The sequence below is a fragment of the Kogia breviceps genome, chromosome 3 (genome assembly GCF_026419965.1).
Source record: "Kogia breviceps isolate mKogBre1 chromosome 3, mKogBre1 haplotype 1, whole genome shotgun sequence".
Classification (NCBI taxonomy): Eukaryota; Metazoa; Chordata; class Mammalia; order Artiodactyla; family Physeteridae; genus Kogia; species Kogia breviceps.
The window spans coordinates 16,828,327-16,840,789 of NC_081312.1; positions in this window are offsets into that span (position 1 = coordinate 16,828,327).

A 12,463-nucleotide genomic window follows, 5' to 3' on the forward strand; every position below is an offset into this window, starting at 1 on the left:
CATTGAAGGTCTTTTGTAAGAATTAAGTTGATATGGGTCCAGTGTTTAGAATAATGTCTCTACATAATAACAGCTACAAGGATGGAGGTTTTTATTTTAATTCGACATAACACATTTTCCAGGAAGATCTCTAACTCTAACTTAAAGTAAATATAGCAAATAAAAAAAAGTCTGTATGCAAAAAGCACATTCCATAGCTTAAAGACATTTGGTGGTTTTATTTCACTTCTCTGAACTCCTACTCAGCAAAAACTTTGCTCGTCATCATCTAACACTAACATATTCCTCTTTGTGCTACTACTGAGCTCTCTTGTGATATGGTTTAGTTTGAGGTAGGAGGTCCCTTCCATGAATACTGCAAAGCTGAGATAAGAACATGAAAAAAAAAAAAAACCTAAATTTTCTCCTATTTTTTTAAATAAATAATTTAAAAGCTGTCTTTATTATTTCACATTTTGCTTTAGCCAGCCTCCAAGATGACTCCTCAAAATCCCCACTGCCTGATATTCACCAACTGTGTAGTCTTCCTGAAATTGCAATTGTACTAGAATTAGTGTGTGAAGCATAACATATAGCTAAGGTGATGATGTGTGACTTACAATATTAGGTTATGAAAGCTGAGCCTTCCACCTTGGGCATCTTTCTCCCTCTCTCTCTCCCTCTGTCATATTATTTGCCAGGAAGAAGTCAGTTGCATGTATTTAACTAATGCAGCCTATGGAGAAGCATACTTGGCCAGGAATGGAGGTCCACAAACAACAGCCAGGGAGGAAGTGAGACTTGCCAGGTCAGGTGGGTGAGGTTAGCAGTGGCTTCTCTACCTCAGATTGAGCCTTGAGATGATGCTAATCTTAGCTGACAACTTGACTCCAACCTCATGAAAGATCCTGAGTCAGAACCTTTCACTAAGCTTTCCCAGATTCTTAACCTTCAGAAGTTTGGTGAGATAAATGTGTCTGTTGTTTCAAGATGCTATTTTTCTGAAGTAATTTTTTAATGCAACGATAATACCTATACACACTTGAAATGTTTTCCATTGTAATTAGGCTGCCCATGATTACTAGCTTCTGAAAGAAAGTAGGCATTTATAATTTTACTTAGTTCAATCTCCTGTATTCCATGCTTATTTACTGCTTTCTAGGGAGAAATGGAAAGACATTTTTTCATTAGAAAGTTTGAATGAATCTTTTATGAAGATTTAAGAAATAATGTGTTTAAAGATCTTGGGTTTTTAGATATAATTAAATCTCTGCATTTGAATCACTGATGAATGAAATCAAAAGAGAACTAGAGAGATAGTCTATGGTCATGGATCAGAATAGTCAATATTATCAAGATGTCAGTTCTTCCCAACTTGACTTATAGATTCAATGCAATCTCATTCATAGGATCCAGGAATTATGCTCCATCATAATTACTCAAAGGAGTTGAAAATGATGTCCATACCAAAATCTACACATGAATATTTATAGCAGTTTTATTCATAATTACCAATTCTTGGAAGTAACCAAGGTGTTCTTCAGTGAGTGAATGGATAAATAAGCTGTGGTGCATCCAGGCAATGGAATATTATTTAGTGTTAAAAAGAAATGATCGGGCTTCCCTGGTGGCGCAGTGGTTGAGAATCCGCCTGCCAATGCAGGAGACACGGGTTCGTGCCCTGGTCCGGGAAGATCCCACATGCCGTGGAGCAACTAAGCCCGTGAGCCATGGCCGCTGAGCCTGTGCGTCCGGAGCCTGTGCTCCGCAACGGGAGAGGCCACAACAGTGAGAGGCCCGCATACCGCAAAAAAAAAAAAAAAAAAAAAAAAAAAAAAAAGAAATGATCTATCAAGACATGAAAGGCATGGAAGAACCTTAAATGCTTATTATTCAGTGAAAGAATCCAATCTGAAAAGGCTACATACTGTATGATTACAACTACATGACATTTTGGAAAAGGCAAAACTATGAGATGGTAAAAAGATCTGACCTCCTTGCTACATCTAATTCATGGACTCAAATGCTTTTTGCTAGTCCTTAAACTTATCAGGTCCTCACTTTCTTATTAGCCCAGTTTAAATTCTATCATTCCATATTATAACCACTCTCTTGCTAATACCTATAACTGCCAGTATCCTCTTCCTATGTTGTAACCTTATGACAAACTTCCACTCCTGGTTAAAACCAACTCTGCCCTTAACTTTTCACCTGCATCCAGGTAGCTGAATGTTACTGGAGAAAAATCACATAACAACCGTGCTAATTTCACTTGAAATTTAGAATCATAACTCTCAACTAGATCATTCTAGTGCCAGACAATCTTACTACCTCCCTTGTGAATTCATTTTTACTCCCAGAAACAACTATTTCATCCTTTCTAGTCTTTCCTCTAAGTTCTAAAACCTCTTCTTCTCCTCACTCTCTGCAGATTACTTGGCCACGGCTAAAAGGTAAACTGAGGCATTAAAAAAATAAGAGTTTATTTGAGCAAAAATCCATTCCAATCCAACAGAACCAAATTGGAAGTGGTTAGCAGTGTTTTGCTAAAAGAAGCTAGGAGAAAGACTTACATAAAGAAGTTGTGGAAGAAGAGAAAGGAGATTATTTAATGACCATAGTTTAAAGCCTAGAATTGGTTGTCCTTAGCATTTTAATTTCATGACCTTGAGGCATTTACATGTTTGGGTTTGGATTTTGGTTTGCTTACATAGGCTGCCACCTCAATCTAATGGCCACTTTTTTAGTTACTTTAACATGACAAACTTAATGAAAAAATTAAATTCAATCAGAAAGCATAATTTTACATTGAATCAAAAGGAAGAAAGACACTTAGTTATTTTTGTTTCCTTGTTACAATCAAACATGTAACTCTTTTGAGAGAGATTAATCTCTCCCAAAGAATGAGTAAAAATCAGAAGAACAGATTTAGAAACTAGACAAAAATACATCATTGAGTTGTGCCAAATCACTTTTATAGTTTTCTAAAAACATTCTTAACCTCACCTTACAGTAAAAGAATAGAGTTTAAACTTAATAGTTTAGAATACAGTGAGAGGATTCATAGAGCAGGGAAAAATATATACAGGATATTTGATTTTATAATGTAGGAGAGATCAGTGACAAGAGAAAGATCTAAAACAATACATGTGATGAGTGGCCTTTGGAGGAAAGGAAAGAAACAGGAAAGAAACCAAAATACAGGAGCATGTTGCTATGAACATAGATTCTTTATTCATTCTGATTCTCTAAAACCTTCTTTCCTTAGCTCAAATTTTGTGCGACCAACACACTATCATTGCTTATGCCCTGGAGTAAAAAGGATTAGGATGGTGAATTCTTTCCCTGATCAAGATTCCTGAGAGACAACCACTTAAAATCCAAGGAAATTTCCAATTACTAAGGTTTTCCCCCAATGGATTAACTCTACTCTTCAAGTCATTTGTTCACATGCAAGAACGTTTTATCTATATTCAGTTACACTGGTTTGCTTTCATTTTTGCTTCACTCTCTAAAATGTCAGAAGTTAAGGATCCTGTGTAGTTTCTCTCAATAGTACTTAGCACAAAGCCAAATACAATGGCCCTTTTCTAGCATCAATCCAAGGCAGTAAGTTTCTTTAGAAAGCTAACAGAATCTTCACAGGAGGCAAGATGTATATCCTTAAGGGAGAGTGAGTTTTTCTCTTTTACAACGTGTTAGAGCTGGTATGGTAAAGCATAAGCCCTTATATAAATTGAAAATGTGTCTTGTTTACTGGCTGCCAAGAGGATGCCAGGTCTGGAGACTGAGTGTTTTGGGTCTTTCAATTTGGCATGGGCGAATTGTTAACAATTGTGAGCATTAATGCTTTGCCTTTACATAACATACCTACTTCTAAGATGTTTTCATAATTATCACTGTCACATCATTCATTAGACCTGTGAAAGACACAGAATAGAGGAGTTCTTAGAAATGTCCCTTATTTTACATTGCTAGGTCAGCTACTACTAATAGTTAATATTTATTAAGAGCATACTAGATTCCAGGTACTGTGCTAAGACATCTCAAGAATTTTCTCATTAATTTATACATTAATCTCAGGAGAGATTAATGTATAAATTAAGTAGTAGCCCTTCCTCTAATTGGAGACTGTTTACAACACACAATAAGAACTCAATCAATATTTCAATGCATGAATAAACACTTTTCACTATTATCATTGTTTTAATTCAGTTTATAAATAAAATCTAAGGCTTAGAGGGGCTAAATTATTTACCCAAATTTACTCAGCTATTAAACAGGTTATCCTGAAACTGCAATGAATGAACATGCGTCCATTGGACTCCAGGAATACTTTTCTTAACCATAAAGATTTTACTTAAAGATTATGAAATTTGGTGACCAAGGTTAGACTAGCACCTCTGCAAATTAGCACTCATCTTCATGCTTTTCTATCTTGTCTCACATGAGCAAGTCACTTACCAAAACAAGACAAGAAACCTTGTCTTGTGGCTCTCAGAACAAAGGTTTTTCCTTTTTCTTTCCTTTTCATGCCATACCAATTTACAAAATCTCATTGATAACCTGGAGAGTAGGAGGAGACTGGTATAGAAGTGGACATTTTGAATTAAATTCAAACAATTTTGAACGATTAAAAAGAAAGTAGTTTTATTTCTTCAGTATGTGAAGTAACACTAAGTGCTTCTTGATGAACCCTTTCTTTTGCTGTCTCAGATGTGAGAATTAGAATTTGTTTTTTGTTTGTTTGTTTGTTTGTTTGTTTGTTTTTTAAGCTGTATTTGGGAGTCATAGACAGATTAAGGTCACCTAGCTGGATATTCCACAGATAAGTATTCTGTAAGGAGCACCAAAATATCACTGATGTAAATCAGAGACGTTAATCCAGTTAACATAGATTTCCAACTGCAGTCCCTTCTAATTGATAAAACATTGGTTCTGCATCAACTAATTCAATATAATCCTTTAATAAAAACTATGTTTAAATTTCAGATCCAACTTATTTGTATTGAGAAGATACTTTTTGGTGGTTCTACACAAGTTGTATAGTACAGATCTATAACCTCAACTCTGAGATAGTTAGCTAACTGCTTCCTGAATTTGATAGTTAGTGGTTGAAATTCTAAAACAAAGTAAGACATGCACAGTAAAGACTATTGGGAAAGAGTGGCATATTTCATTATTTATATTTCACAGTCTTAAATATAAATAACATCTTTATTTCAAAATATCACATAAAATCATTCAACAAATCGATATTGCTGATGTGTTACATGTATGGTATTGCATGCTAGACACTTGGGAGTCTTTGGTGAAAAAAAAATTATATATTGTATCCGAAGATCAATTTCACCTCACTAAATGTGTGTTGAAACAACATGAGAGTCATTTATATGAAAAATGGTTAAGTTATTTATCTTTTCAGGGCATCTGCATTTTTAAATTTAGTCCTGTTTCACATATAAACAATATTTTCAAGCCTTCAGAACATGTCGAATTCTTAAGTAAATCTCCTCTGAGACTGACTTACTGGAAGATATTTCAGAATGGAGAAGGAGAAGTATATGATTTTCCTATTACTGCTGTAAAAAATTATCACAAACTTAGTGGTTTAAAACATCACAGATTTATTGTATTGTAATTCTGGAGGTCAGACGTCCAAATTCAGTCTCACTGGACTAAAGTCAAGGTATCAGCAGGGCTGGTTCCTTTTGGAGGCTCTAAGGGGAGAATGCATTTCTTTGTATTTCCAGGCACTAGAAGCTGCATGAATATGTTGGTTTGTGGCTCCTTCCTCTCATCCTGCAGCCTCTTACTTCTGTCATCATATATCCTACTTCTGACTCTGATGCTCCTGCCTCCTCCCTTACCAGAATCCTTGTGATTATATTATTCCCTGCTGCAGAATCCAGAGTAATATCCCCTTCTCAAGATAATTAATCACAACTGGAAAGTCCCTTTTGCCCAAGAAGGTTGCATGTTCACTGTATCCAAGGATCAGGATGTGGACATCTTTGATAGCTATTATTCAGTCTACCACCAGTGTATTTGTGATAGGGCTGCCAATAATAGGAGGTGAGGCAGGAGGAAGAGATTATGAAAATGCATATACACTCCTTAAGAATACCAGAAAAGAGAAGAAGGGATAGAGTTATTAAAGTAGTAACCTTAGTGATGGAAAGAAGGGTGTGCTAAAGGGACATATTTCAAAGCCTGTAACACAATTGGGCAAGGTCAGGGACAACCAGGGACTAGAGTATTTACTCATCCAAGAAGCATCATACAGGGAGGACTGAGGCACCAGCCAACTGCAAATGAGCAAATGTGATTGCAATTGTACTCATGGAGAAGAGAACGGTAATGTATCTCTGATGTGAGCTGGAGTATTGGGTGGGCGAAAAAGTTCGTTCGGGTTTTTCTGTAATATGTTATGGAAAAACCCGAAAGAACTGTTTCGCCCACCCAATACATGAAAAGACTCCAGGACATCAATTTAGTAAAAAAAAGTCATTCCTACCAGAAGCTTAATCATAAGAGAAAATGTTATTGCCGTTGTTGTTCTGTTTGGGTCCCAGGAGAGTTGGATCATACTGCTGGATATCTCTATATACTTAACCTCAGTGGCTGGCTTGTGAATATTAAATGAGATAATATATGTGACATTTACAGCCTCGTGCCTGACTGACCTATGGTGTCTGTTATGAAATAAATGTTTGTGCTACCCCCCAAATTCATATATTAAAGTCCTAACCCCAATGTGATGGTATCTGGAGATGGGGCCTTTGATAGGTAATTAGGTTTAGATGAGGTCTTGAAGGTGGGGCTTTCATAATGGCATTGGTGTTTACATAAGAAGTGAAAGAGAGACCAGAGTTATCTCTTCATTGTGTGAGGAAACAGTCAGAAGGCGGCTGTCTGCAAACCAGGAAAAGTGTTTTCACCAGGAGCCAAATTGGCAAACACTTTGATCTTGGACTTCTCAGTCTACAGAACTTTGAGAAATAAATGGCTATTGTTTAAGCAACCCGTTCTATGGCAACCCAGGCTGAATAAGACAGAGTCCAATAAAAAGAAGATATTAGTAGAAAGAAACCCCAAGGTCACCATGGGCACTTCTCCATAAACCAGAGGCCACTGGATGTGCCAGGCCTTGTCTACTCTCCTGGGGTCCAGGGTATCTCCGAAAGTCATCAGTTTCCAAAACTCTACTCTCTATGCAAAACATGGCCCAATATCTCCCCAAAAGACCACCATAGAGAGAACCTTTTTGTTTATGCTTTATAGTACTGTATTTGCTAGAAAAGATTTTAACTCCAATCCTAGGGACACTTCCTTACTGAGGAAAGAAGAAGAGAATAATTCAGGAGTTCATTCTTTTTGTCTCTAAGATGGGATAATCATATAATCTATCTTATTAGCTTTACAGGCCATTCTTCTCCCTGGAAATAGAAAGAAGTGGAGGAAGCACCCTGAAAAACAGGGTAGAAGTCCTAGCTGCAAAGCATAGGAAATGTATGCAGACTTGCTCTGACACACTCCCACTGTGGTCTGGAATAGTGAAGAAAACATGGGAACCAGACGATGACAGACCTAGATTTAAATCCTGGTCCAGGCAATAATGAGATATGGGTGATTTTAGATCTTTTTTCTCCTAGATTTTTACTTTCCTCAAGTATGAAAGAGGAATAATAACCACCTTTGCTGAACATTTGTGAAACTAAAGAAGATAATGTGAAAACACTCAGCATAATACCTAGAAATAACAAGCTTATAATAGAAAACGTAAGCTCCCTTTCTCTTTCCTGACCTCCCTTCCCCTCACCATGCTTTTTGTGCCAGACCCGTAAATCCTTGGATGTTTGTGCTAGAATCTGCCCAAGAATGGGATGGGTGGTCACAGGCTTCTATTAGACACTAAGAAGAAATAATAGTGAGATATGAAACCCTTACAAACTACATTAAAGTGTTTGGACTTATTAAAAAATCAACAGCAAGCAATAAGTAGGTTTTAAGCAGGGAATTGATGTGATCACATGGGCACTTAAAAATCTGACCGGGTGGAAACCAGATAGGAAGGGCATAGGATGGCAGATGGGGAGACCAGGTAGGGCACTGTTTTAATAACAGAGACTGGGATAATGGTGGCCTGAACAAGGATATTGGCAGTGGGAATCAAGAGAGAATAGCCATTCAGAGATATGTAGGGGGTAAAATATATATAAGTAGATACCTGAGTGGTTTTAGAGAGATTAACGAATGGTTCTGTCCAGTTCCATGGTTTGGGTAATTCTGTAGACTATTAGTCATGTTGACTGATATAGGAAGCACAGGCAAAGTAGGAGAAGGGAAGAAGAGAAAGAGCATGGCTAAAATTCTGAACATGTTGATTTTGAGATGTCTGCATGATATCCATGCATGTAGGTTTCTACCTAAAAGTAGAAGGACACACCGGATCTGCTAGTTTCAGAGGAAGTCAATCTCGATAGGACCAAGGTGACTTGGCTTTCATGATGCACTGGAAACAGACATCCAGCTCACATCAGACCTTCCAACCAAACCCTCATGTCTGGAGAAACAGAAAGAAAAACACATAAGCCAAAACAATTTCTTAGATTTATCCTTTAAGGCAAAGAGAATGGGTATGTTGACCTAAGCTCATACTATTATTCCTCTAGTATAGGTTATGATGACATGGAACTTGTATTTTTTTAAGCTATGTGGGTTCTGCCACTGCCAAATAGAATGAGACAGTGAATGATGGGGACATCTCAGAGCACAGCTACCTACTACTATATCTCATCATTTTTAATGGGTAGCATTGCACAGCTTACAATGGCCCTCTCAAAAATTAAGATTTGCCTCACATAATTAAAGGTTTTTGATTTCTTTACAAAGCTCAGCAACTTTGCATGCATGTACATTTTCCTCTTTACGTTCTGTAATTGTTTTCATCCGAGGCTATCAATCCCCGTTGCTGTCCACTATTGCCCTCTTTTTAAGATATCACGGACCCTATTCATTCTCTGGAGTTTTCAGGACCCTCTACTAGCAAGTTAAAAAGTTTCCACCAACTGATTCTTCTCCAGCTGCATTCTACAAATATAAAGTGCAATAATGTGGTTTTCCTTAGCCATTGGGAGAAAAATGCATTTTTCTTTTCAAACGGGGATTTCTTTGTTACCATTTTCTGCTCTGAAATGTTAAAACAAATCTATAGTTGTTTTCTTTTTTCCTTCTCTTACTCATATTCCCTTTTCATAGAGTGAGGCATATAGAAAAATGAATAATATTGTAATCCCTTCTGGAACCAGAAGAGAAAGATGGTTTCTATTAGAGTTTATTGCATTTTTATTCCTTTCTTCAAAAAATAAAAGTTAAACAAAGTAACCCCTGGAGGCTCAAATCTCTCTGTTTATAAATGTAGGCAACCTGAGTTGGAGGACCAGCTTTCCCTGACATCATGCTTCTTTTTGATTTGGGCTCTGTTTTGCTTCTCTGAGAATATGTGCATAATGGTTGCTTTCGGGTTGGAAGATATTCACTTTGTGTGTGAGAGTGTGGGGGTGTGTTTGAGTCTCTACAGATATCTCTAAAAAGTCATAGTGTCTGTTTTAAAATCTGAATACATTCACTGTATGTGTTGGTGTGCAGTGGAATAGCAATTGTAAAGGACTTCTTACTGATGAGCCTTAGTTTTAAGGTCTTATAATTTCACATAGTATTAACCAACGTGATTAAGCTTTTCTCTAGTAAATACACACCAGCTTATTAATGTATTCATACATTTATTATCTTTTTATTTATTTGTTTCTCTGTTCACACATTTATTCTAAACTGTGTGTCCTTTCCCTCTTTTCTATCTATAATTAATGCTACTAATAATCATGGGACCGGGTTTGTAGGCTGCATTTTGCTGCCTGTTTGTAAGAGGACATCAGCAAAAAAAAAGAGGGGGAAAAAAAGCATTTTCTATTTCTTTTATTCAGCAGTACAGAGGGATTAGTAAGTAGTCCAAGTACATGTGATTCTCAGAGATCTCCTGGTAGTGGAATTCAACCTTAAAGCAATCTGTAAAGTGTAAGGAATCAGAGAGTAGGGAGCTTTTTATATTTGTATCTACAATAGACCAGGCGGGGCATTAGAGGTTGTAAAAGTATTCATTTATTCCCCAAATAACCACGCAAAGTGGGTGCTGTATTTCTCATGTTTCTGATCACAAAGTGAGGCTTAGATAATTTAAATGACTTCTTTGTAGTATATCAGCTATTAAATGAGAGATTCATAATTCAGACCCCAGTCTAAATCCAGAACCCAGACTTCTCCACTCTACCATACATTAGCAGTAAAATTGCTGTGGTTTTAAAAGTACTGTGCTATTTAATCTGCCTGTGCAGCAGTTCCCTGATTTCCTTGCCAGGTCTGGAGGCGGTGACGTCACTGATGGATCAGTTGCATCACAGAATATTATTCTTGGGAGTGATCATTTTTCTGTCTATTGGGAACATGCAGAGCCCTTGAGTCTTTATGCTATGTTTGAGGCTAAGTCAAAAGCATGGATGGTGTCTGTGGATGCCCACTCCTTCACCTGGGGCCAAAAGGCACTGAAGATTACCTGCTCAGTTACACTGACCTGTTAAACCCATCCTGCGACAGATGAGGCTAAGTTCTTCCCTAATGTCTCTTGCCCCCACTCGTCTGTAAGCACAGGGAAGGCAGAGATTATGTTCATCGAGGTCCCCATTGTACTCCCAAAGCATAGAGCAGTAGCTGGAATGATGTTTATTGTTCACCAAATGGAATAAATATCCATCTTTTCAGTAACTGGGTCCTTTTCTCCCTCCTTCCCAATATCTTGGTCCCCATGGTACAAATACCACACTGACTGCCTACAATTGCTTTTGTTAACAATCTATTTTCCTCTTTAGGCTGTAAATTATCTAAGAGGAGAGATGGTGTCTAATTCATGTTTTTATCTGAAGTATTCAGCAGTGCCTATAATAAATATTTGTTTTCAGTAAAGATTTCTAGAGTTAATTTAAATGTGAATACATTATTTCAATTCAGCAAAGAGTTTCAAGCACCCTTAGTTTTCCATTCATTTTGATAGGCATTGGAGAAGGCCTTAGCTTTCAAGGAGTTTGTAATTGAGTTTGTTATCTAATATAGCACCACGTATTAGCTCTGAACTCTACTCTTCTATTTGCTACTTTGTGATGTTGGGAATAGGACTTTACAAAATGAATTTCTCTTTGTCAACTGGCTTCCTGGTTTGTCCTGCCCCAAGAAGTTTTTAGAGAGAGTGGAAGGCAGGAAGAAGAGGAAAAAAAAATAATTAACTTTACTTTTCTAACTTACTTGTCATTCCTGGCAGTACTGTTCCAGCAGAGCCCACAACAGTAGCCCCAGTGGTTGGCTCCAGCCTCTAATTTGTTTCAGCACATAAGGAAGGTAGCAACTCATCTTGTCCCATCAGAGAAGAGAGATGCAAAATCGGTTCCTGTTTATCAGAAGCCTGTTCTGTGTTTTGTAGGACTCCTCCTCTGGGCTCCTAGATTCTGATTATCCCAATTCCAGTTCAATCAGTAACATCGTAGATAGATGCTTATTGAAAGTAGATTGAGCTATAGTTGATCTTATTGAAAGTAGATTGAGCTATAGTTGATTTCAGGAAAGGAGAGAGAAACAGAGTAGGGTTTCATTCATTTATGTTTTATTTAGGAAGGCTTTGATCTTCTTTCCACATGCCAAGAACCAGGAATATAAAAAAGAACTGGATTTAGTAACAGCCTTCAAGAAACTCTTCGACTGGTAGAAGATTCAGACATGAAGAAGATAAATTAGAAGATATTATGCATTATACTGGCGACAATCACAACATAACAAGACAGCTTATTTTATTCGGAAAATCCATACAATCCCCCAATTTCTCCAAATTTATTCTGTAGTGTTTCTAATGCAATGTGAGAATGACAAAGCTACTATTGTTCCTATTTTTAATGTCTCCTCAATTAAATATTAAAAATCCCTTTCTGAATATTTTGTCCCCATTTACAACTTAGTGATTCAACATGTAATGTTTCTGGAGCCAGCTTTATGGACAAGATAAACATTCATAATTAGACATTAGAAATAATTTTGTTACTGCATTTCTTTTACTCTGCCCCACAATATTTCCCATCAAGTTCAAAACCAACTAGAAATATATCTAACTGTTGATTTCTGACACTAGAGAGATTATTTCCCACTATTTTGCTAAAGAATTTTTTCTCTTCTGTGACCTTAATGTCAAGAGGCATAATTTCTCATTTTGTAGCACACCCTGGGGACTTGACCAAACCCAGAGTCCTTTGGAGGTCAATGAGATCTCCATGCTTAACTGAGCAATAACCACCTGAGCCATGTCCACCTGAGCCAGATAAGAATAAAGAATGGGTATAGAATATATGACCATTTTTAATGTTCTAATATATTAGACAGGTTATTA